General features: G+C 45.4%; 17 non-coding genes and 1 pseudogene across 17 annotated transcripts; all 18 read right to left on the reverse strand.

Annotated features, from left to right (window-relative positions):
- Window positions 1-573: 573 nt before the first annotated feature.
- On the reverse strand, window positions 574-764 carry LOC141189973 (U2 spliceosomal RNA). The gene has a single exon (XR_012264011.1). It is a non-coding gene; the product is annotated as a U2 spliceosomal RNA (small nuclear RNA).
- A 1,120-nt stretch (window positions 765-1,884) lies between these two features.
- Window positions 1,885-2,066, reverse strand: LOC141185653 (U2 spliceosomal RNA). The gene has a single exon (XR_012260293.1). It is a non-coding gene; the product is annotated as a U2 spliceosomal RNA (small nuclear RNA).
- A 523-nt stretch (window positions 2,067-2,589) lies between these two features.
- Window positions 2,590-2,705, reverse strand: LOC141186135 (U2 spliceosomal RNA; annotated as a pseudogene).
- Window positions 2,706-3,825: 1,120 nt separating this feature from the next.
- On the reverse strand, window positions 3,826-4,016 carry LOC141189974 (U2 spliceosomal RNA). The gene has a single exon (XR_012264012.1). It is a non-coding gene; the product is annotated as a U2 spliceosomal RNA (small nuclear RNA).
- A 1,123-nt stretch (window positions 4,017-5,139) lies between these two features.
- LOC141189975 (U2 spliceosomal RNA) lies at window positions 5,140-5,330 on the reverse strand. The gene has a single exon (XR_012264013.1). It is a non-coding gene; the product is annotated as a U2 spliceosomal RNA (small nuclear RNA).
- Window positions 5,331-6,448: 1,118 nt separating this feature from the next.
- LOC141189976 (U2 spliceosomal RNA) lies at window positions 6,449-6,639 on the reverse strand. The gene has a single exon (XR_012264014.1). It is a non-coding gene; the product is annotated as a U2 spliceosomal RNA (small nuclear RNA).
- Window positions 6,640-7,759: 1,120 nt separating this feature from the next.
- On the reverse strand, window positions 7,760-7,950 carry LOC141189977 (U2 spliceosomal RNA). The gene has a single exon (XR_012264015.1). It is a non-coding gene; the product is annotated as a U2 spliceosomal RNA (small nuclear RNA).
- Window positions 7,951-9,073: 1,123 nt separating this feature from the next.
- LOC141184502 (U2 spliceosomal RNA) lies at window positions 9,074-9,264 on the reverse strand. Its single transcript, XR_012259251.1, has one exon. It is a non-coding gene; the product is annotated as a U2 spliceosomal RNA (small nuclear RNA).
- A 1,125-nt stretch (window positions 9,265-10,389) lies between these two features.
- Window positions 10,390-10,580, reverse strand: LOC141189978 (U2 spliceosomal RNA). Its single transcript, XR_012264016.1, has one exon. It is a non-coding gene; the product is annotated as a U2 spliceosomal RNA (small nuclear RNA).
- A 1,121-nt stretch (window positions 10,581-11,701) lies between these two features.
- Window positions 11,702-11,891, reverse strand: LOC141185126 (U2 spliceosomal RNA). The gene has a single exon (XR_012259817.1). It is a non-coding gene; the product is annotated as a U2 spliceosomal RNA (small nuclear RNA).
- Window positions 11,892-13,011: 1,120 nt separating this feature from the next.
- On the reverse strand, window positions 13,012-13,201 carry LOC141185127 (U2 spliceosomal RNA). Its single transcript, XR_012259818.1, has one exon. It is a non-coding gene; the product is annotated as a U2 spliceosomal RNA (small nuclear RNA).
- A 1,121-nt stretch (window positions 13,202-14,322) lies between these two features.
- On the reverse strand, window positions 14,323-14,513 carry LOC141191185 (U2 spliceosomal RNA). Its single transcript, XR_012265184.1, has one exon. It is a non-coding gene; the product is annotated as a U2 spliceosomal RNA (small nuclear RNA).
- A 1,120-nt stretch (window positions 14,514-15,633) lies between these two features.
- On the reverse strand, window positions 15,634-15,823 carry LOC141185128 (U2 spliceosomal RNA). The gene has a single exon (XR_012259819.1). It is a non-coding gene; the product is annotated as a U2 spliceosomal RNA (small nuclear RNA).
- A 1,119-nt stretch (window positions 15,824-16,942) lies between these two features.
- LOC141189979 (U2 spliceosomal RNA) lies at window positions 16,943-17,133 on the reverse strand. The gene has a single exon (XR_012264017.1). It is a non-coding gene; the product is annotated as a U2 spliceosomal RNA (small nuclear RNA).
- A 1,120-nt stretch (window positions 17,134-18,253) lies between these two features.
- On the reverse strand, window positions 18,254-18,444 carry LOC141184974 (U2 spliceosomal RNA). The gene has a single exon (XR_012259679.1). It is a non-coding gene; the product is annotated as a U2 spliceosomal RNA (small nuclear RNA).
- Window positions 18,445-19,564: 1,120 nt separating this feature from the next.
- Window positions 19,565-19,755, reverse strand: LOC141185256 (U2 spliceosomal RNA). Its single transcript, XR_012259935.1, has one exon. It is a non-coding gene; the product is annotated as a U2 spliceosomal RNA (small nuclear RNA).
- Window positions 19,756-20,869: 1,114 nt separating this feature from the next.
- On the reverse strand, window positions 20,870-21,060 carry LOC141189980 (U2 spliceosomal RNA). Its single transcript, XR_012264018.1, has one exon. It is a non-coding gene; the product is annotated as a U2 spliceosomal RNA (small nuclear RNA).
- A 1,117-nt stretch (window positions 21,061-22,177) lies between these two features.
- On the reverse strand, window positions 22,178-22,368 carry LOC141185067 (U2 spliceosomal RNA). The gene has a single exon (XR_012259764.1). It is a non-coding gene; the product is annotated as a U2 spliceosomal RNA (small nuclear RNA).
- Window positions 22,369-22,841: the final 473 nt, after the last annotated feature.

Raw genomic sequence — 22,841 nt, forward strand, 5'->3', positions numbered from 1 at the left:
ACTTTTTGGGTTGGTTTCTCTTTTATAGTCTGCAGGCATTAAATGAAAGAAGTCAGTGTTCCAGCAGAGGGAGACAACGTTTCAGAAAAGGCATTGTAGCAAACCAAAAAAGAAATTTTAAGCGCAGCAGAGTAACCAGCTCACATACCTGTTAGCTCAGGTGAGTTTAAAAGGCTGCTGTTGATAACAAGGGCATTTGCTAAATAGATGGTGTGTGTGCAACAATATACTGAAAGGTCAATTATATTGTGCAGCTTATCTCACCACCTGTAGTTATTTAGGTGAAAGCTCCAAAATGCTTGCCTAATATGTCTGTTTATCCAAAAGGAAGTATAGAGGGAGAGCTAGATAGATAGCATTGCATTACATTACATTACATGGCAATGCAATGCACAGTTGCTGAAGTTGAACCAAAATGAGCTTGTCATCTGGCTTCTGCAACTTTTAACATGAAAAATCCAATGAGGAGAAGAAAAGCAAAGCCAAAGAGTCCATCCCAAAATCCGACAAACAAGCAAAATGAACAAAAAGCATTGAATTCAATTCTTTCTGATTTTAGAAACTGCATTAAAGAAGGGGTGCACCGGTCCTGGAGATACTGCAATACCAGGTCAATGCGTGGAGTGGACAGAGCAAGCTCTTTTTCCATCTCCCTGTTCTAAAAATCCATTTAATATATGGTCCCCAGATAGGGGACGTATCAGATATTAAACTGATAAGAACAGATACTACACTTGATCTTAGCCAAAAGGCCGAGAAGCGATAACCAGAATTGGTTTCCGACTACGGTGCCACCCAAGGATTCTGAAAAGTCCATTTGTGGAGATGGCCACCTGGACTCCCGTTAAGAAGACATGCTGTCAACCTCTAGATCCCTCACATGCCTGCACTTTTCGGCTTGCTGCTGCTGCAATCCACGCGTTTTAGATCTGCATAACTCCACCTCTTTTAGCACAGTACCCTCAACCCCCGGCTGTTCCCACCCGCCTCAACACCGTTGGAAGGGAGGAGAACCAATTAAGGCGGGGGGGGGGGGGTGGAACGAGCAGCTGTCTACCCTTAGCAGGAGGGTTGCTGATTAATTACCTCTCCTGCTGCTGCTGCTGGCTGTCCAGCAGCAGACTGAAGGTGGCTGCTGCTGTGCGCAGGTATATAAAGGCTCAGAGCCTATTATGACACGCGCAGCCAGCGTTCCATTGCCACATTCCGTCTACTGCAGGCGGGATACCTGGATGGCTGAATGTCACTGAGAAGCTCACAGAGACCGCCAAAAGCAACAGTTTAAAAGAATGCCACAGACTAATCAACCAAACTTTTTGGGTTGGTTTCTCTTTTATAGTCTGCAGGCATTAAATGAAAGAAGTCAGTGTTCCAGCAGAGGGAGACAACGTTTCAGAAAAGGCATTGTAGCAAACCAAAAAAGAAATTTTAAGCGCAGCAGAGTAACCAGCTCACATACCTGTTAGCTCAGGTGAGTTTAAAAGGCTGCTGTTGATAACAAGGGCATTTGCTAAATAGATGGTGTGTGTGCAACAATATACTGAAAGGTCAATTATATTGTGCAGCTTATCTCACCACCTGTAGTTATTTAGGTGAAAGCTCCAAAATGCTTGCCTAATATGTCTGTTTATCCAAAAGGAAGTATAGAGGGAGAGCTAGATAGATAGCATTGCATTACATTACATTACATGGCAATGCAATGCACAGTTGCTGAAGTTGAACCAAAATGAGCTTGTCATCTGGCTTCTGCAACTTTTAACATGAAAAATCCAATGAGGAGAAGAAAAGCAAAGCCAAAGAGTCCATCCCAAAATCCGACAAACAAGCAAAATGAACAAAAAGCATTGAATTCAATTCTTTCTGATTTTAGAAACTGCATTAAAGAAGGGGTGCACCGGTCCTGGAGATACTGCAATACCAGGTCAATGCGTGGAGTGGACAGAGCAAGCTCTTTTTCCATCTCCCTGTTCTAAAAATCCATTTAATATATGGTCCCCAGATAGGGGACGTATCAGATATTAAACTGATAAGAACAGATTTTTTGATTGAAGCTGCATCCAAGGCACTGAAAAATGTGACCGAAGTCACACCAAAACAGCGCACGAGGCGAGGATTCATGTGGACCCTTCCCGGAGGAGAGGATCCCCAATAAACCATCCCCATCCCTCCGAGCCAGAAGGCCACAGCGAGGGTCAGGGATCTCCGATGCTCTCCCTAGCCGAAGCCGGAGAAGAGCTGTTTTCGTGCTCCCAGCTTCCATCTAGGCTGCCACCCTAGTGGAGCTGGAGCCTGTGTTGGTTTCTCAGCCCAAAGCTGACCGGACCTCCGACCGGGTTTATAAAAATTCCCCTTCCTAGCCCGGAGGCCAGGAATAGGGGGGGTTGCTCAGAAAGTATGATTGGCAAAGGTGCGGCGTGCTACGAAGCCAAGTTTTCTGGGGTTCCCAGTCCCAGTAAGCTTGGACTCCCACCAAGGCGCCTACTCCTGGGGCACATTGCTCCAAAGCCCTCACACTTACCCAGCCTAGTGACTTCGATCCTGGAGGGCCATGTTTTCCATCAGATAACTCTATGAGCCACCTGGCGTACTAACAAGTGCACCAAACCAGTGTGTAATATGCATCAATTTACTAGGGCAGCCCAAGGACAAAACTGCCTTTTCAAAAGATACTACACTTGATCTTAGCCAAAAGGCCGAGAAGCGATAACCAGAATTGGTTTCCGACTACGGTGCCACCCAAGGATTCTGAAAAGTCCATTTGTGGAGATGGCCACCTGGACTCCCGTTAAGAAGACATGCTGTCAACCTCTAGATCCCTCACATGCCTGCACTTTTCGGCTTGCTGCTGCTGCAATCCACGCGTTTTAGATCTGCATAACTCCACCTCTTTTAGCACAGTACCCTCAACCCCCGGCTGTTCCCACCCGCCTCAACACCGTTGGAAGGGAGGAGAACCAATTAAGGCGGGGGGGGGGTGGAACGAGCAGCTGTCTACCCTTAGCAGGAGGGTTGCTGATTAATTACCTCTCCTGCAGCTGCTGCTGCTGGCTGTCCAGCAGCAGACTGAAGGTGGCTGCTGCTGTGCGCAGGTATATAAAGGCTCAGAGCCTATTATGACACGCGCAGCCAGCGTTCCATTGCCACATTCCGTCTACTGCAGGCGGGATACCTGGATGGCTGAATGTCACTGAGAAGCTCACAGAGACCGCCATAAGCAACAGTTTAAAAGAATGCCACAGACTAATCAACCAAACTTTTTGGGTTGGTTTCTCTTTTATAGTCTGCAGGCATTAAATGAAAGAAGTCAGTGTTCCAGCAGAGGGAGACAACGTTTCAGAAAAGGCATTGTAGCAAACCAAAAAAGAAATTTTAAGCGCAGCAGAGTAACCAGCTCACATACCTGTTAGCTCAGGTGAGTTTAAAAGGCTGCTGTTGATAACAAGGGCATTTGCTAAATAGATGGTGTGTGTGCAACAATATACTGAAAGGTCAATTATATTGTGCAGCTTATCTCACCACCTGTAGTTATTTAGGTGAAAGCTCCAAAATGCTTGCCTAATATGTCTGTTTATCCAAAAGGAAGTATAGAGGGAGAGCTAGATAGATAGCATTGCATTACATTACATTACATGGCAATGCAATGCACAGTTGCTGAAGTTGAACCAAAATGAGCTTGTCATCTGGCTTCTGCAACTTTTAACATGAAAAATCCAATGAGGAGAAGAAAAGCAAAGCCAAAGAGTCCATCCCAAAATCCGACAAACAAGCAAAATGAACAAAAAGCATTGAATTCAATTCTTTCTGATTTTAGAAACTGCATTAAAGAAGGGGTGCACCGGTCCTGGAGATACTGCAATACCAGGTCAATGCGTGGAGTGGACAGAGCAAGCTCTTTTTCCATCTCCCTGTTCTAAAAATCCATTTAATATATGGTCCCCAGATAGGGGACGTATCAGATATTAAACTGATAAGAACAGATACTACACTTGATCTTAGCCAAAAGGCCGAGAAGCGATAACCAGAATTGGTTTCCGACTACGGTGCCACCCAAGGATTCTGAAAAGTCCATTTGTGGAGATGGCCACCTGGACTCCCGTTAAGAAGACATGCTGTCAACCTCTAGATCCCTCACATGCCTGCACTTTTCGGCTTGCTGCTGCTGCAATCCACGCGTTTTAGATCTGCATAACTCCACCTCTTTTAGCACAGTACCCTCAACCCCCGGCTGTTCCCACCCGCCTCAACACCGTTGGAAGGGAGGAGAACCAATTAAGGCGGGGGGGGGGTGGAACGAGCAGCTGTCTACCCTTAGCAGGAGGGTTGCTGATTAATTACCTCTCCTGCTGCTGCTGCTGCTGCTGGCTGTCCAGCAGCAGACTGAAGGTGGCTGCTGCTGTGCGCAGGTATATAAAGGCTCAGAGCCTATTATGACACGCGCAGCCAGCGTTCCATTGCCACATTCCGTCTACTGCAGGCGAGATACCTGGATGGCTGAATGTCACTGAGAAGCTCACAGAGACCGCCATAAGCAACAGTTTAAAAGAATGCCACAGACTAATCAACCAAACTTTTTGGGCTGGTTTCTCTTTTATAGTCTGCAGGCATTAAATGAAAGAAGTCAGTGTTCCAGCAGAGGGAGACAACGTTTCAGAAAAGGCATTGTAGCAAACCAAAAAAGAAATTTTAAGCGCAGCAGAGTAACCAGCTCACATACCTGTTAGCTCAGGTGAGTTTAAAAGGCTGCTGTTGATAACAAGGGCATTTGCTAAATAGATGGTGTGTGTGCAACAATATACTGAAAGGTCAATTATATTGTGCAGCTTATCTCACCACCTGTAGTTATTTAGGTGAAAGCTCCAAAATGCTTGCCTAATATGTCTGTTTATCCAAAAGGAAGTATAGAGGGAGAGCTAGATAGATAGCATTGCATTACATTACATTACATGGCAATGCAATGCACAGTTGCTGAAGTTGAACCAAAATGAGCTTGTCATCTGGCTTCTGCAACTTTTAACATGAAAAATCCAATGAGGAGAAGAAAAGCAAAGCCAAAGAGTCCATCCCAAAATCCGACAAACAAGCAAAATGAACAAAAAGCATTGAATTCAATTCTTTCTGATTTTAGAAACTGCATTAAAGAAGGGGTGCACCGGTCCTGGAGATACTGCAATACCAGGTCAATGCGTGGAGTGGACAGAGCAAGCTCTTTTTCCATCTCCCTGTTCTAAAAATCCATTTAATATATGGTCCCCAGATAGGGGACGTATCAGATATTAAACTGATAAGAACAGATACTACACTTGATCTTAGCCAAAAGGCCGAGAAGCGATAACCAGAATTGGTTTCCGACTACGGTGCCACCCAAGGATTCTGAAAAGTCCATTTGTGGAGATGGCCACCTGGACTCCCGTTAAGAAGACATGCTGTCAACCTCTAGATCACTCACATGCCTGCACTTTTCGGCTTGCTGCTGCTGCAATCCACGCGTTTTAGATCTGCATAACTCCACCTCTTTTAGCATAGTACCCTCAACCCCCGGCTGTTCCCACCCGCCTCAACACCGTTGGAAGGGAGGAGAACCAATTAAGGCGGGGGGGGGGGTGGAACGAGCAGCTGTCTACCCTTAGCAGGAGGGTTGCTGATTAATTACCTCTCCTGCTGCTGCTGCTGGCTGTCCAGCAGCAGACTGAAGGTGGCTGCTGCTGTGCGCAGGTATATAAAGGCTCAGAGCCTAATATGACACGCGCAGCCAGCGTTCCATTGCCACATTCCGTCTACTGCAGGCGGGATACCTGGATGGCTGAATGTCACTGAGAAGCTCACAGAGACCGCCATAAGCAACAGTTTAAAAGAATGCCACAGACTAATCAACCAAACTTTTTGGGTTGGTTTCTCTTTTATAGTCTGCAGGCATTAAATGAAAGAAGTCAGTGTTCCAGCAGAGGGAGACAACGTTTCAGAAAAGGCATTGTAGCAAACCAAAAAAGAAATTTTAAGCGCAGCAGAGTAACCAGCTCACATACCTGTTAGCTCAGGTGAGTTTAAAAGGCTGCTGTTGATAACAAGGGCATTTGCTAAATAGATGGTGTGTGTGCAACAATATACTGAAAGGTCAATTATATTGTGCAGCTTATCTCACCACCTGTAGTTATTTAGGTGAAAGCTCCAAAATGCTTGCCTAATATGTCTGTTTATCCAAAAGGAAGTATAGAGGGAGAGCTAGATAGATAGCATTGCATTACATTACATTACATGGCAATGCAATGCACAGTTGCTGAAGTTGAACCAAAATGAGCTTGTCATCTGGCTTCTGCAACTTTTAACATGAAAAATCCAATGAGGAGAAGAAAAGCAAAGCCAAAGAGTCCATCCCAAAATCCGACAAACAAGCAAAATGAACAAAAAGCATTGAATTCAATTCTTTCTGATTTTAGAAACTGCATTAAAGAAGGGGTGCACCGGTCCTGGAGATACTGCAATACCAGGTCAATGCGTGGAGTGGACAGAGCAAGCTCTTTTTCCATCTCCCTGTTCTAAAAATCCATTTAATATATGGTCCCCAGATAGGGGACGTATCAGATATTAAACTGATAAGAACAGATACTACACTTGATCTTAGCCAAAAGGCCGAGAAGCGATAACCAGAATTGGTTTCCGACTACGGTGCCACCCAAGGATTCTGAAAAGTCCATTTGTGGAGATGGCCACCTGGACTCCCGTTAAGAAGACATGCTGTCAACCTCTAGATCCCTCACATGCCTGCACTTTTCGGCTTGCTGCTGCTGCAATCCACGCGTTTTAGATCTGCATAACTCCACCTCTTTTAGCACAGTACCCTCAACCCCCGGCTGTTCCCACCCGCCTCAACACCGTTGGAAGGGAGGAGAACCAATTTAGGCGGGGGGGGGGTGGAACGAGCAGCTGTCTACCCTTAGCAGGAGGGTTGCTGATTAATTACCTCTCCTGCTGCTGCTGCTGCTGGCTGTCCAGCAGCAGACTGAAGGTGGCTGCTGCTGTGCGCAGGTATATAAAGGCTCAGAGCCTATTATGACACGCGCAGCCAGCGTTCCATTGCCACATTCCGTCTACTGCAGGCGGGATACCTGGATGGCTGAATGTCACTGAGAAGCTCACAGAGACCGCCATAAGCAACAGTTTAAAAGAATGCCACAGACTAATCAACCAAACTTTTTGGGTTGGTTTCTCTTTTATAGTCTGCAGGCATTAAATGAAAGAAGTCAGTGTTCCAGCAGAGGGAGACAACGTTTCAGAAAAGGCATTGTAGCAAACCAAAAAAGAAATTTTAAGCGCAGCAGAGTAACCAGCTCACATACCTGTTAGCTCAGGTGAGTTTAAAAGGCTGCTGTTGATAACAAGGGCATTTGCTAAATAGATGGTGTGTGTGCAACAATATACTGAAAGGTCAATTATATTGTGCAGCTTATCTCACCACCTGTAGTTATTTAGGTGAAAGCTCCAAAATGCTTGCCTAATATGTCTGTTTATCCAAAAGGAAGTATAGAGGGAGAGCTAGATAGATAGCATTGCATTACATTACATTACATGGCAATGCAATGCACAGTTGCTGAAGTTGAACCAAAATGAGCTTGTCATCTGGCTTCTGCAACTTTTAACATGAAAAATCCAATGAGGAGAAGAAAAGCAAAGCCAAAGAGTCCATCCCAAAATCCGACAAACAAGCAAAATGAACAAAAAGCATTGAATTCAATTCTTTCTGATTTTAGAAACTGCATTAAAGAAGGGGTGCACCGGTCCTGGAGATACTGCAATACCAGGTCAATGCGTGGAGTGGACAGAGCAAGCTCTTTTTCCATCTCCCTGTTCTAAAAATCCATTTAATATATGGTCCCCAGATAGGGGACGTATCAGATATTAAACTGATAAGAACAGATACTACACTTGATCTTAGCCAAAAGGCCGAGAAGCGATAACCAGAATTGGTTTCCGACTACGGTGCCACCCAAGGATTCTGAAAAGTCCATTTGTGGAGATGGCCACCTGGACTCCCGTTAAGAAGACATGCTGTCAACCTCTAGATCCCTCACATGCCTGCACTTTTCGGCTTGCTGCTGCTGCAATCCACGCGTTTTAGATCTGCATAACTCCACCTCTTTTAGCACAGTACCCTCAACCCCCGGCTGTTCCCACCCGCCTCAACACCGTTGGAAGGGAGGAGAACCAATTAAGGCGGGGGGGGGGGGGTGGAACGAGCAGCTGTCTACCCTTAGCAGGAGGGTTGCTGATTAATTACCTCTCCTGCTGCTGCTGCTGCTGGCTGTCCAGCAGCAGACTGAAGGTGGCTGCTGCTGTGCACAGGTATATAAAGGCTCAGAGCCTATGATGACACGCGCAGCCAGCGTTCCATTGCCACATTCCGTCTACTGCAGGCGGGATACCTGGATGGCTGAATGTCACTGAGAAGCTCACAGAGACCGCCATAAGCAACAGTTTAAAAGAATGCCACAGACTAATCAACCAAACTTTTTGGGTTGGTTTCTCTTTTATAGTCTGCAGGTATTAAATGAAAGAAGTCAGTGTTCCAGCAGAGGGAGACAACGTTTCAGAAAAGGCATTGTAGCAAACCAAAAAAGAAATTTTAAGCGCAGCAGAGTAACCAGCTCACATACCTGTTAGCTCAGGTGAGTTTAAAAGGCTGCTGTTGATAACAAGGGCATTTGCTAAATAGATGGTGTGTGTGCAACAATATACTGAAAGGTCAATTATATTGTGCAACTTATCTCACCACCTGTAGTTATTTAGGTGAAAGCTCCAAAATGCTTGCCTAATATGTCTGTTTATCCAAAAGGAAGTATAGAGGGAGAGCTAGATAGATAGCATTGCATTACATTACATTACATGGCAATGCAATGCACAGTTGCTGAAGTTGAACCAAAATGAGCTTGTCATCTGGCTTCTGCAACTTTTAACATGAAAAATCCAATGAGGAGAAGAAAAGCAAAGCCAAAGAGTCCATCCCAAAATCCGACAAACAAGCAAAATGAACAAAAAGCATTGAATTCAATTCTTTCTGATTTTAGAAACTGCATTAAAGAAGGGGTGCACCGGTCCTGGAGATACTGCAATACCAGGTCAATGCGTGGAGTGGACAGAGCAAGCTCTTTTTCCATCTCCCTGTTCTAAAATTCCATTTAATATATGGTCCCCAGATAGGGGACGTATCAGATATTAAACTGATAAGAACAGATACTACACTTGATCTTAGCCAAAAGGCCGAGAAGCGATAACCAGAATTGGTTTCCGACTACGGTGCCACCCAAGGATTCTGAAAAGTCCATTTGTGGAGATGGCCACCTGGACTCCCGTTAAGAAGACATGCTGTCAACCTCTAGATCCCTCACATGCCTGCACTTTTCGGCTTGCTGCTGCTGCAATCCACGCGTTTTAGATCTGCATAACTCCACCTCTTTTAGCACAGTACCCTCAACCCCCGGCTGTTCCCACCCGCCTCAACACCGTTGGAAGGGAGGAGAACCAATTAAGGCGGGGGGGGGGGGGGGTGGAACGAGCAGCTGTCTACCCTTAGCAGGAGGGTTGCTGATTAATTACCTCTCCTGCTGCTGCTGCTGCTGGCTGTCCAGCAGCAGACTGAAGGTGGCTGCTGCTGTGCGCAGGTATATAAAGGCTCAGAGCCTATTATGACACGCGCAGCCAGCGTTCCATTGCCACATTCCGTCTACTGCAGGCGGGATACCTGGATGGCTGAATGTCACTGAGAAGCTCACAGAGACCGCCATAAGCAACAGTTTAAAAGAATGCCACAGACTAATCAACCAAACTTTTTGGGTTGGTTTCTCTTTTATAGTCTGCAGGCATTAAATGAAAGAAGTCAGTGTTCCAGCAGAGGGAGACAACGTTTCAGAAAAGGCATTGTAGCAAACCAAAAAAGAAATTTTAAGCGCAGCAGAGTAACCAGCTCACATACCTGTTAGCTCAGGTGAGTTTAAAAGGCTGCTGTTGATAACAAGGGCATTTGCTAAATAGATGGTGTGTGTGCAACAATATACTGAAAGGTCAATTATATTGTGCAGCTTATCTCACCACCTGTAGTTATTTAGGTGAAAGCTCCAAAATGCTTGCCTAATATGTCTGTTTATCCAAAAGGAAGTATAGAGGGAGAGCTAGATAGATAGCATTGCATTACAGTACATTACATGGCAATGCAATGCACAGTTGCTGAAGTTGAACCAAAATGAGCTTGTCATCTGGCTTCTGCAACTTTTAACATGAAAAATCCAATGAGGAGAAGAAAAGCAAAGCCAAAGAGTCCATCCCAAAATCCGACAAACAAGCAAAATGAACAAAAAGCATTGAATTCAATTCTTTCTGATTTTAGAAACTGCATTAAAGAAGGGGTGCACCGGTCCTGGAGATACTGCAATACCAGGTCAATGCGTGGAGTGGACAGAGCAAGCTCTTTTTCCATCTCCCTGTTCTAAAAATCCATTTAATATATGGTCCCCAGATAGGGGACGTATCAGATATTAAACTGATAAGAACAGATACTACACTTGATCTTAGCCAAAAGGCCGAGAAGCGATAACCAGAATTGGTTTCCGACTACGGTGCCACCCAAGGATTCTGAAAAGTCCATTTGTGGAGATGGCCACCTGGACTCCCGTTAAGAAGACATGCTGTCAACCTCTAGATCCCTCACATGCCTGCACTTTTCGGCTTGCTGCTGCTGCAATCCACGCGTTTTAGATCTGCATAACTCCACCTCTTTTAGCACAGTACCCTCAACCCCCGGCTGTTCCCACCCGCCTCAACACCGTTGGAAGGGAGGAGAACCAATTAAGGCGGGGGGGGGGGTGGAACGAGCAGCTGTCTACCCTTAGCAGGAGGGTTGCTGATTAATTACCTCTCCTGCTGCTGCTGCTGCTGGCTGTCCAGCAGCAGACTGAAGGTGGCTGCTGCTGTGCGCAGGTATATAAAGGCTCAGAGCCTATTATGACACGCGCAGCCAGCGTTCCATTGCCACATTCCGTCTACTGCAGGCAGGATACCTGGATGGCTGAATGTCACTGAGAAGCTCACAGAGACCGCCATAAGCAACAGTTTAAAAGAATGCCACAGACTAATCAACCAAACTTTTTGGGTTGGTTTCTCTTTTATAGTCTGCAGGCATTAAATGAAAGAAGTCAGTGTTCCAGCAGAGGGAGACAACGTTTCAGAAAAGGCATTGTAGAAAACCAAAAAAGAAATTTTAAGCGCAGCAGAGTAACCAGCTCACATACCTGTTAGCTCAGGTGAGTTTAAAAGGCTGCTGTTGATAACAAGGGCATTTGCTAAATAGATGGTGTGTGTGCAACAATATACTGAAAGGTCAATTATATTGTGCAGCTTATCTCACCACCTGTAGTTATTTAGGTGAAAGCTCCAAAATGCTTGCCTAATATGTCTGTTTATCCAAAAGGAAGTATAGAGGGAGAGCTAGATAGATAGCATTGCATTACATTACATTACATGGCAATGCAATGCACAGTTGCTGAAGTTGAACCAAAATGAGCTTGTCATCTGGCTTCTGCAACTTTTAACATGAAAAATCCAATGAGGAGAAGAAAAGCAAAGCCAAAGAGTCCATCCCAAAATCCGACAAACAAGCAAAATGAACAAAAAGCATTGAATTCAATTCTTTCTGATTTTAGAAACTGCATTAAAGAAGGGGTGCACCGGTCCTGGAGATACTGCAATACCAGGTCAATGCGTGGAGTGGACAGAGCAAGCTCTTTTTCCATCTCCCTGTTCTAAAAATCCATTTAAATATGGTCCCCAGATAGGGGACGTATCAGATATTAAACTGATAAGAACAGATACTACACTTGATCTTAGCCAAAAGGCCGAGAAGCGATAACCAGAATTGGTTTCCGACTACGGTGCCACCCAAGGATTCTGAAAAGTCCATTTGTGGAGATGGCCACCTGGACTCCCGTTAAGAAGACATGCTGTCAACCTCTAGATCCCTCACATGCCTGCACTTTTCGGCTTGCTGCTGCTGCAATCCACGCGTTTTAGATCTGCATAACTCCACCTCTTTTAGCACAGTACCCTCAACCCCCGGCTGTTCCCACCCGCCTCAACACCGTTGGAAGGGAGGAGAACCAATTAAGGCGGGGGGGGGGTGGAACGAGCAGCTGTCTACCCTTAGCAGGAGGGTTGCTGATTAATTACCTCTCCTGCTGCTGCTGCTGCTGGCTGTCCAGCAGCAGACTGAAGGTGGCTGCTGCTGTGCGCAGGTATATAAAGGCTCAGAGCCTATTATGACACGCGCAGCCAGCGTTCCATTGCCACATTCCGTCTACTGCAGGCGGGATACCTGGATGGCTGAATGTCACTGAGAAGCTGACAGAGACCGCCATAAGCAACAGTTTAAAAGAATGCCACAGACTAATCAACCAAACTTTTTGGGTTGGTTTCTCTTTTATAGTCTGCAGGCATTAAATGAAAGAAGTCAGTGTTCCAGCAGAGGGAGACAACGTTTCAGAAAAGGCATTGTAGCAAACCAAAAAAGAAATTTTAAGCGCAGCAGAGTAACCAGCTCACATACCTGTTAGCTCAGGTGAGTTTAAAAGGCTGCTGTTGATAACAAGGGCATTTGCTAAATAGATGGTGTGTGTGCAACAATATACTGAAAGGTCAATTATATTGTGCAGCTTATCTCACCACCTGTAGTTATTTAGGTGAAAGCTCCAAAATGCTTGCCTAATATGTCTGTTTATCCAAAAGGAAGTATAGAGGGAGAGCTAGATAGATAGCATTGCATTACATTACATTACATGGCAATGCAATGCACAGTTGCTGAAGTTGAACCAAAATGAGCTTGTCATCTGGCTTCTGCAACTTTTAACATGAAAAATCCAATGAGGAGAAGAAAAGCAAAGCCAAAGAGTCCATCCCAAAATCCGACAAACAAGCAAAATGAACAAAAAGCATTGAATTCAATTCTTTCTGATTTTAGAAACTGCATTAAAGAAGGGGTGCACCGGTCCTGGAGATACTGCAATACCAGGTCAATGCGTGGAGTGGACAGAGCAAGCTCTTTTTCCATCTCCCTGTTCTAAAAATCCATTTAAATATGGTCCCCAGATAGGGGACGTATCAGATATTAAACTGATAAGAACAGATACTACACTTGATCTTAGCCAAAAGGCCGAGAAGCGATAACCAGAATTGGTTTCCGACTACGGTGCCACCCAAGGATTCTGAAAAGTCCATTTGTGGAGATGGCCACCTGGACTCCCGTTAAGAAGACATGCTGTCAACCTCTAGATCCCTCACATGCCTGCACTTTTCGGCTTGCTGCTGCTGCAATCCACGCGTTTTAGATCTGCATAACTCCACCTCTTTTAGCACAGTACCCTCAACCCCCGGCTGTTCCCACCCGCCTCAACACCGTTGGAAGGGAGGAGAACCAATTAAGGCGGGGGGGGGGGTGGAAAGAGCAGCTGTCTACCCTTAGCAGGAGGGTTGCTGATTAATTACCTCTCCTGCTGCTGCTGCTGCTGGCTGTCCAGCAGCAGACTGAAGGTGGCTGCTGCTGTGCGCAGGTATATAAAGGCTCAGAGCCTATTATGACACGCGCAGCCAGCGTTCCATTGCCACATTCCGTCTACTGCAGGCGGTAGACCTGGATGGCTGAATGTCACTGAGAAGCTCACAGAGACCGCCATAAGCAACAGTATAAAAGAATGCCACAGACTAATCAACCAAACTTTTTGGGTTGGTTTCTCTTTTATAGTCTGCAGGCATTAAATGAAAGAAGTCAGTGTTCCAGCAGAGGGAGACAACGTTTCAGAAAAGGCATTGTAGCAAACCAAAAAAGAAATTTTAAGCGCAGCAGAGTAACCAGCTCACATACCTGTTAGCTCAGGTGAGTTTAAAAGGCTGCTGTTGATAACAAGGGCATTTGCTAAATAGATGGTGTGTGTGCAACAATATACTGAAAGGTCAATTATATTGTGCAGCTTATCTCACCACCTGTAGTTATTTAGGTGAAAGCTCCAAAATGCTTGCCTAATATGTCTGTTTATCCAAAAGGAAGTATAGAGGGAGAGCTAGATAGATAGCATTGCATTACATTACATTACATGGCAATGCAATGCACAGTTGCTGAAGTTGAACCAAAATGAGCTTGTCATCTGGCTTCTGCAACTTTTAACATGAAAAATCCAATGAGGAGAAGAAAAGCAAAGCCAAAGAGTCCATCCCAAAATCCGACAAACAAGCAAAATGAACAAAAAGCATTGAATTCAATTCTTTCTGATTTTAGAAACTGCATTAAAGAAGGGGTGCACCGGTCCTGGAGATACTGCAATACCAGGTCAGTGCGTGGAGTGGACAGAGCAAGCTCTTTTTCCATCTCCCTGTTCTAAAAATCCATTTAATATATGGTCCCCAGATAGGGGACGTATCAGATATTAAACTGATAAGAACAGATACTACACTTGATCTTAGCCAAAAGGCCGAGAAGCGATAACCAGAATTGGTTTCCGACTACGGTGCCACCCAAGGATTCTGAAAAGTCCATTTGTGGAGATGGCCACCTGGACTCCCGTTAAGAAGACATGCTGTCAACCTCTAGATCCCTCACATGCCTGCACTTTTCGGCTTGCTGCTGCTGCAATCCACGCGTTTTAGATCTGCATAACTCCACCTCTTTTAGCACAGTACCCTCAACCCCCGGCTGTTCCCACCCGCCTCAACACCGTTGGAAGGGAGGAGAACCAATTAAGGCGGGGGGGGGGTGGAACGAGCAGCTGTCTACCCTTAGCAGGAGGGTTGCTGATTAATTACCTCTCCTGCTGCTGCTGCTGCTGGCTGTCCAGCAGCAGACTGAAGGTGACTGCTGCTGTGCGCAGGTATATAAAGGCTCAGAGCCTATTATGACACGCGCAGCCAGCGTTCCATTGCCACATTCCGTCTACTGCAGGCGGGATACCTGGATGGCTGAATGTCACTGAGAAGCTCACAGAGACCGCCATAAGCAACAGTTTAAAAGAATGCCACAGACTAATCAACCAAACTTTTTGGGTTGGTTTCTCTTTTATAGTCTGCAGGCATTAAATGAAAGAAGTCAGTGTTCCAGCAGAGGGAGACAACGTTTCAGAAAAGGCATTGTAGCAAACCAAAAAAGAAATTTTAAGCGCAGCAGAGTAACCAGCTCACATACCTGTTAGCTCAGGTGAGTTTAAAAGGCTGCTGTTGATAACAAGGGCATTTGCTAAATAGATGGTGTGTGTGCAACAATATACTGAAAGGTCAATTATATTGTGCAGCTTATCTCACCACCTGTAGTTATTTAGGTGAAAGCTCCAAAATGCTTGCCTAATATGTCTGTTTATCCAAAAGGAAGTATAGAGGGAGAGCTAGATAGATAGCATTGCATTACATTACATTACATGGCAATGCAATGCACAGTTGCTGAAGTTGAACCAAAATGAGCTTGTCATCTGGCTTCTGCAACTTTTAACATGAAAAATCCAATGAGGAGAAGAAAAGCAAAGCCAAAGAGTCCATCCCAAAATCCGACAAACAAGCAAAATGAACAAAAAGCATTGAATTCAATTCTTTCTGATTTTAGAAACTGCATTAAAGAAGGGGTGCACCGGTCCTGGAGATACTGCAATACCAGGTCAATGCGTGGAGTGGACAGAGCAAGCTCTTTTTCCATCTCCCTGTTCTAAAAATCCATTTAAATATGGTCCCCAGATAGGGGACGTATCAGATATTAAACTGATAAGAACAGATACTACACTTGATCTTAGCCAAAAGGCCGAGAAGCGATAACCAGAATTGGTTTCCGACTACGGTGCCACCCAAGGATTCTGAAAAGTCCATTTGTGGAGATGGCCACCTGGACTCCCGTTAAGAAGACATGCTGTCAACCTCTAGATCCCTCACATGCCTGCACTTTTCGGCTTGCTGCTGCTGCAATCCACGCGTTTTAGATCTGCATAACTCCACCTCTTTTAGCACAGTACCCTCAACCCCCGGCTGTTCCCACCCGCCTCAACACCGTTGGAAGGGAGGAGAACCAATTAAGGCGGGGGGGGGTGGAACGAGCAGCTGTCTACCCTTAGCAGGAGGGTTGCTGATTAATTACCTCTCCTGCTGCTGCTGCTGCTGGCTGTCCAGCAGCAGACTGAAGGTGGCTGCTGCTGTGCGCAGGTATATAAAGGCTCAGAGCCTATTATGACACGCGCAGCCAGCGTTCCATTGCCACATTCCGTCTACTGCAGGCGGGAGACCTGGATGGCTGAATGTCACTGAGAAGCTCACAGAGACCGCCATAAGCAACAGTATAAAAGAATGCCACAGACTAATCAACCAAACTTTTTGGGTTGGTTTCTCTTTTATAGTCTGCAGGCATTAAATGAAAGAAGTCAGTGTTCCAGCAGAGGGAGACAACGTTTCAGAAAAGGCATTGTAGCAAACCAAAAAAGAAATTTTAAGCGCAGCAGAGTAACCAGCTCACATACCTGTTAGCTCAGGTGAGTTTAAAAGGCTGCTGTTGATAACAAGGGCATTTGCTAAATAGATGGTGTGTGTGCAACAATATACTGAAAGGTCAATTATATTGTGCAGCTTATCTCACCACCTGTAGTTATTTAGGTGAAAGCTCCAAAATGCTTGCCTAATATGTCTGTTTATCCAAAAGGAAGTATAGAGGGAGAGCTAGATAGATAGCATTGCATTACATTACATTACATGGCAATGCAATGCACAGTTGCTGAAGTTGAACCAAAATGAGCTTGTCATCTGGCTTCTGCAACTTTTAACATGAAAAATCCAATGAGGAGAAGAAAAGCAAAGCCAAAGAGTCCATCCCAAAATCCGACAAACAAGCAAAATGAACAAAAAGCATTGAATTCAATTCTTTCTGATTTTAGAAACTGCATTAAAGAAGGGGTGCACCGGTCCTGGAGATACTGCAATACCAGGTCAATGCGTGGAGTGGACAGAGCAAGCTCTTTTTCCATCTCCCTGTTCTAAAAATCCATTTAATATATGGTCCCCAGATAGGGGACGTATCAGATATTAAACTGATAAGAACAGATACTACACTTGATCTTAGCCAAAAGGCCGAGAAGCGATAACCAGAATTGGTTTCCGACTACGGTGCCACCCAAGGATTCTGAAAAGTCCATTTGTGGAGATGGCCACCTGGACTCCCGTTAAGAAGACATGCTGTCAACCTCTAGATCCCTCACATGCCTGCACTTTTCGGCTTGCTGCTGCTGCAATCCACGCGTTTTAGATCTGCATAACTCCACCTCTTTTAGCACAGTACCCTCAACCCCCGGCTGTTCCCACCCGCCTCAACACCGTTGGAAGGGAGGAGAACCAATTAAGGCGGGGGGGGGGTGGAACGAGCAGCTGTCTACCCTTAGCAGGAGGGTTGCTGATTAATTACCTCTCCTGCTGCTGCTGCTGCTGGCTGTCCAGCAGCAGACTGAAGGTGGCTGCTGCTGTGCGCAGGTATATAAAGGCTCAGAGCCTATTATGACACGCGCAGCCAGCGTTCCATTGCCACATTCCGTCTACTGCAGGCGGGATACCTGGATGGCTGAATGTCACTGAGAAGCTCACAGAGACCGCCATAAGCAACAGTTTAAAAGAATGCCACAGACTAATCAACCAAACTTTTTGGGTTGGTTTCTCTTTTATAGTCTGCAGGCATTAAATGAAAGAAGTCAGTGTTCCAGCAGAGGGAGACAACGTTTCAGAAAAGGCATTGTAGCAAACCAAAAAAGAAATTTTAAGCGCAGCAGAGTAACCAGCTCACATACCTGTTAGCTCAGGTGAGTTTAAAAGGCTGCTGTTGATAACAAGGGCATTTGCTAAATAGATGGTGTGTGTGCAACAATATACTGAAAGGTCAATTATATTGTGCAGCTTATCTCACCACCTGTAGTTATTTAGGTGAAAGCTCCAAAATGCTTGCCTAATATGTCTGTTTATCCAAAAGGAAGTATAGAGGGAGAGCTAGATAGATAGCATTGCATTACATTACATTACATGGCAATGCAATGCACAGTTGCTGAAGTTGAACCAAAATGAGCTTGTCATCTGGCTTCTGCAACTTTTAACATGAAAAATCCAATGAGGAGAAGAAAAGCAAAGCCAAAGAGTCCATCCCAAAATCCGACAAACAAGCAAAATGAACAAAAAGCATTGAATTCAATTCTTTCTGATTTTAGAAACTGCATTAAAGAAGGGGTGCACCGGTCCTGGAGATACTGCAATACCAGGTCAATGCGTGGAGTGGACAGAGCAAGCTCTTTTTCCATCTCCCTGTTCTAAACATCCATTTAATATATGGTCCCCAGATAGGGGACGTATCAGATATTAAACTGATAAGAACAGATACTACACTTGATCTTAGCCAAAAGGCCGAGAAGCAATAACCAGAATTGGTTTCCGACTACGGTGCCACCCAAGGATTCTGAAAAGTCCATTTGTGGAGATGGCCACCTGGACTCCCGTTAAGAAGACATGCTGTCAACCTCTAGATCCCTCACATGCCTGCACTTTTCGGCTTGCTGCTGCTGCAATCCACGCGTTTTAGATCTGCATAACTCCACCTCTTTTAGCACAGTACCCTCAACCCCCGGCTGTTCCCACCCGCCTCAACACCGTTGGAAGGGAGGAGAACCAATTAAGGCGGGGGGGGGGTGGAACGAGCAGCTGTCTACCCTTAGCAGGAGGGTTGCTGATTAATTACCTCTCCTGCTGCTGCTGCTGCTGGCTGTCCAGCAGCAGACTGAAGGTGGCTGCTGCTGTGCGCAGGTATATAAAGGCTCAGAGCCTATTATGACACGCGCAGCCAGCGTTCCATTGCCACATTCCGTCTACTGCAGGCGGGATACCTGGATGGCTGAATGTCACTGAGAAGCTCACAGAGACCGCCATAAGCAACAGTTTAAAAGAATGCCACAGACTAATCAACCAAACTTTTTGGGTTGGTTTCTCTTTTATAGTCTGCAGGCATTAAATGAAAGAAGTCAGTGTTCCAGCAGAGGGAGACAACGTTTCAGAAAAGGCATTGTAGCAAACCAAAAAAGAAATTTTAAGCGCAGCAGAGTAACCAGCTCACATACCTGTTAGCTCAGGTGAGTTTAAAAGGCTGCTGTTGATAACAAGGGCATTTGCTAAATAGATGGTGTGTGTGCAACAATATACTGAAAGGTCAATTATATTGTGCAGCTTATCTCACCACCTGTAGTTATTTAGGTGAAAGCTCCAAAATGCTTGCCTAATATGTCTGTTTATCCAAAAGGAAGTATAGAGGGAGAGCTAGATAGATAGCATTGCATTACATTACATTACATGGCAATGCAATGCACAGTTGCTGAAGTTGAACCAAAATGAGCTTGTCATCTGGCTTCTGCAACTTTTAACATGAAAAATCCAATGAGGAGAAGAAAAGCAAAGCCAAAGAGTCCATCCCAAAATCCGACAAACAAGCAAAATGAACAAAAAGCATTGAATTCAATTCTTTCTGATTTTAGAAACTGCATTAAAGAAGGGGTGCACCGGTCCTGTAGATACTGCAACACCAGGTCAATGCGTGGAGTGGACAGAGCAAGCTCTTTTTCCATCTCCCTGTTCTAAAAATCCATTTAATATATGGTCCCCAGATAGGGGACGTATCAGATATTAAACTGATAAGAACAGATACTACACTTGATCTTAGCCAAAAGGCCGAGAAGCGATAACCAGAATTGGTTTCCGACTACGGTGCCACCCAAGGATTCTGAAAAGTCCATTTGTGGAGATGGCCACCTGGACTCCCGTTAAGAAGACATGCTGTCAACCTCTAGATCCCTTACATGCCTGCACTTTTCGGCTTGCTGCTGCTGCAATCCACGCGTTTTAGATCTGCATAACTCCACCTCTTTTAGCACAGTACCCTCAACCCCCGGCTGTTCCCACCCGCCTCAACACCGTTGGAAGGGAGGAGAACCAATTAAGGCGGGGGGGGGGTGGAACGAGCAGCTGTCTACCCTTAGCAGGAGGGTTGCTGATTAATTACCTCTCCTGCTGCTGCTGGCTGTCCAGCAGCAGACTGAAGGTGGCTGCTGCTGTGCGCAGGTATATAAAGGCTCAGAGCCTATTATGACACGCGCAGCCAGCGTTCCATTGCCACATTCCGTCTACTGCAGGCGGGATACCTGGATGGCTGAATGTCACTGAGAAGCTCACAGAGACCGCCATAAGCAACAGTTTAAAAGAATGCCACAGACTAATCAACCAAACTTTTTGGGTTGGTTTCTCTTTTATAGTCTGCAGGCATTAAATGAAAGAAGTCAGTGTTCCAGCAGAGGGAGACAACGTTTCAGAAAAGGCATTGTAGCAAACCAAAAAAGAAATTTTAAGCGCAGCAGAGTAACCAGCTCACATACCTGTTAGCTCAGGTGAGTTTAAAAGGCTGCTGTTGATAACAAGGGCATTTGCTAAATAGATGGTGTGTGTGCAACAATATACTGAAAGGTCAATTATATTGTGCAGCTTATCTCACCACCTGTAGTTATTTAGGTGAAAGCTCCAAAATGCTTGCCTAATATGTCTGTTTATCCAAAAGGAAGTATAGAGGGAGAGCTAGATAGATAGCATTGCATTACATTACATTACATGGCAATGCAATGCACAGTTGCTGAAGTTGAACCAAAATGAGCTTGTCATCTGGCTTCTGCAACTTTTAACATGAAAAATCCAATGAGGAGAAGAAAAGCAAAGCCAAAGAGTCCATCCCAAAATCCGACAAACAAGCAAAATGAACAAAAAGCATTGAATTCAATTCTTTCTGATTTTAGAAACTGCATTAAAGAAGGGGTGCACCGGTCCTGGAGATACTGCAATACCAGGTCAATGCGTGGAGTGGACAGAGCAAGCTCTTTTTCCATCTCCCTGTTCTAAAAATCCATTTAATATATGGTCCCCAGATAGGGGACGTATCAGATATTAAACTGATAAGAACAGATACTACACTTGATCTTAGCCAAAAGGCCGAGAAGCGATAACCAGAATTGGTTTCCGACTACGGTGCCACCCAAGGATTCTGAAAAGTCCATTTGTGGAGATGGCCACCTGGACTCCCGTTAAGAAGACATGCTGTCAACCTCTAGATCCCTCACATGCCTGCACTTTTCGGCTTGCTGCTGCTGCAATCCACGCGTTTTAGATCTGCATAACTCCACCTCTTTTAGCACAGTACCCTCAACCCCCGGCTGTTCCCACCCGCCTCAACACCGTTGGAAGGGAGGAGAACCAATTAAGGCGGGGGGGGGGTGGAACGAGCAGCTGTCTACCCTTAGCAGGAGGGTTGCTGATTAATTACCTCTCCTGCTGCTGCTGCTGGCTGTCCAGCAGCAGACTGAAGGTGGCTGCTGCTGTGCGCAGGTATATAAAGGCTCAGAGCCTATTATGACATGCGCAGCCAGCGTTCCATTGCCACATTCCGTCTACTGCAGGCGGGATACCTGGATGGCTGAATGTCACTGAGAAGCTCACAGAGACCGCCATAAGCAACAGTTTAAAAGAATGCCACAGACTAATCAACCAAACTTTTTGGGTTGGTTTCTCTTTTATAGTCTGCAGGCATTAAATGAAAGAAGTCAGTGTTCCAGCAGAGGGAGACAACGTTTCAGAAAAGGCATTGTAGCAAACCAAAAAAGAAATTTTAAGCGCAGCAGAGTAACCAGCTCACATACCTGTTAGCTCAGGTGAGTTTAAAAGGCTGCTGCTGATAACAAGGGCATTTGCTAAATAGATGGTGTGTGTGCAACAATATACTGAAAGGTCAATTATATTGTGCAGCTTATCTCACCACCTGTAGTTATTTAGGTGAAAGCTCCAAAATGCTTGCCTAATATGTCTGTTTATCCAAAAGGAAGTATAGAGGGAGAGCTAGATAGATAGCATTGCATTACATTACATTACATGGCAATGCAATGCACAGTTGCTGAAGTTGAACCAAAATGAGCTTGTCATCTGGCTTCTGCAACTTTTAACATGAAAAATCCAATGAGGAGAAGAAAAGCAAAGCCAAAGAGTCCATCCCAAAATCCGACAAACAAGCAAAATGAACAAAAAGCATTGAATTCAATTCTTTCTGATTTTAGAAACTGCATTAAAGAAGGGGTGCACCGGTCCTGGAGATACTGCAATACCAGGTCAATGCGTGGAGTGGACAGAGCAAGCTCTTTTTCCATCTCCCTGTTCTAAAAATCCATTTAATATATGGTCCCCAGATAGGGGACGTATCAGATATTAAACTGATAAGAACAGATACTACACTTGATCTTAGCCAAAAGACCGAGAAGCGATAACCAGAATTGGTTTCCGACTACGGTGCCACCCAAGGATTCTGAAAAGTCCATTTGTGGAGATGGCCACCTGGACTCCCGTTAAGAAGACATGCTGTCAACCTCTAGATCCCTCACATGCCTGCACTTTTCGGCTTGCTGCTGCTGCAATCCACGCGTTTTAGATCTGCATAACTCCACCTCTTTTAGCACAGTACCCTCAACCCCCGGCTGTTCCCACCCGCCTCAACACCGTTGGAAGGGAGGAGAACCAATTAAGGCGGGGGGGGGGTGGAACGAGCAGCTGTCTACCCTTAGCAGGAGGGTTGCTGATTAATTACCTCTCCTGCTGCTGCTGCTGGCTGTCCAGCAGCAGACTGAAGGTGGCTGCTGCTGTGCGCAGGTATATAAAGGCTCAGAGCCTATTATGACACGCGCAGCCAGCGTTCCATTGCCACATTCCGTCTACTGCAGGCGGGATACCTGGATGGCTGA

The sequence above is a fragment of the Phyllobates terribilis genome, unplaced genomic scaffold (genome assembly GCF_046119375.1).
Source record: "Phyllobates terribilis strain yellow unplaced genomic scaffold, ASM4611937v1 Scaffold_40__1_contigs__length_11209783, whole genome shotgun sequence".
Taxonomy (NCBI): domain Eukaryota; kingdom Metazoa; phylum Chordata; class Amphibia; order Anura; family Dendrobatidae; genus Phyllobates; species Phyllobates terribilis.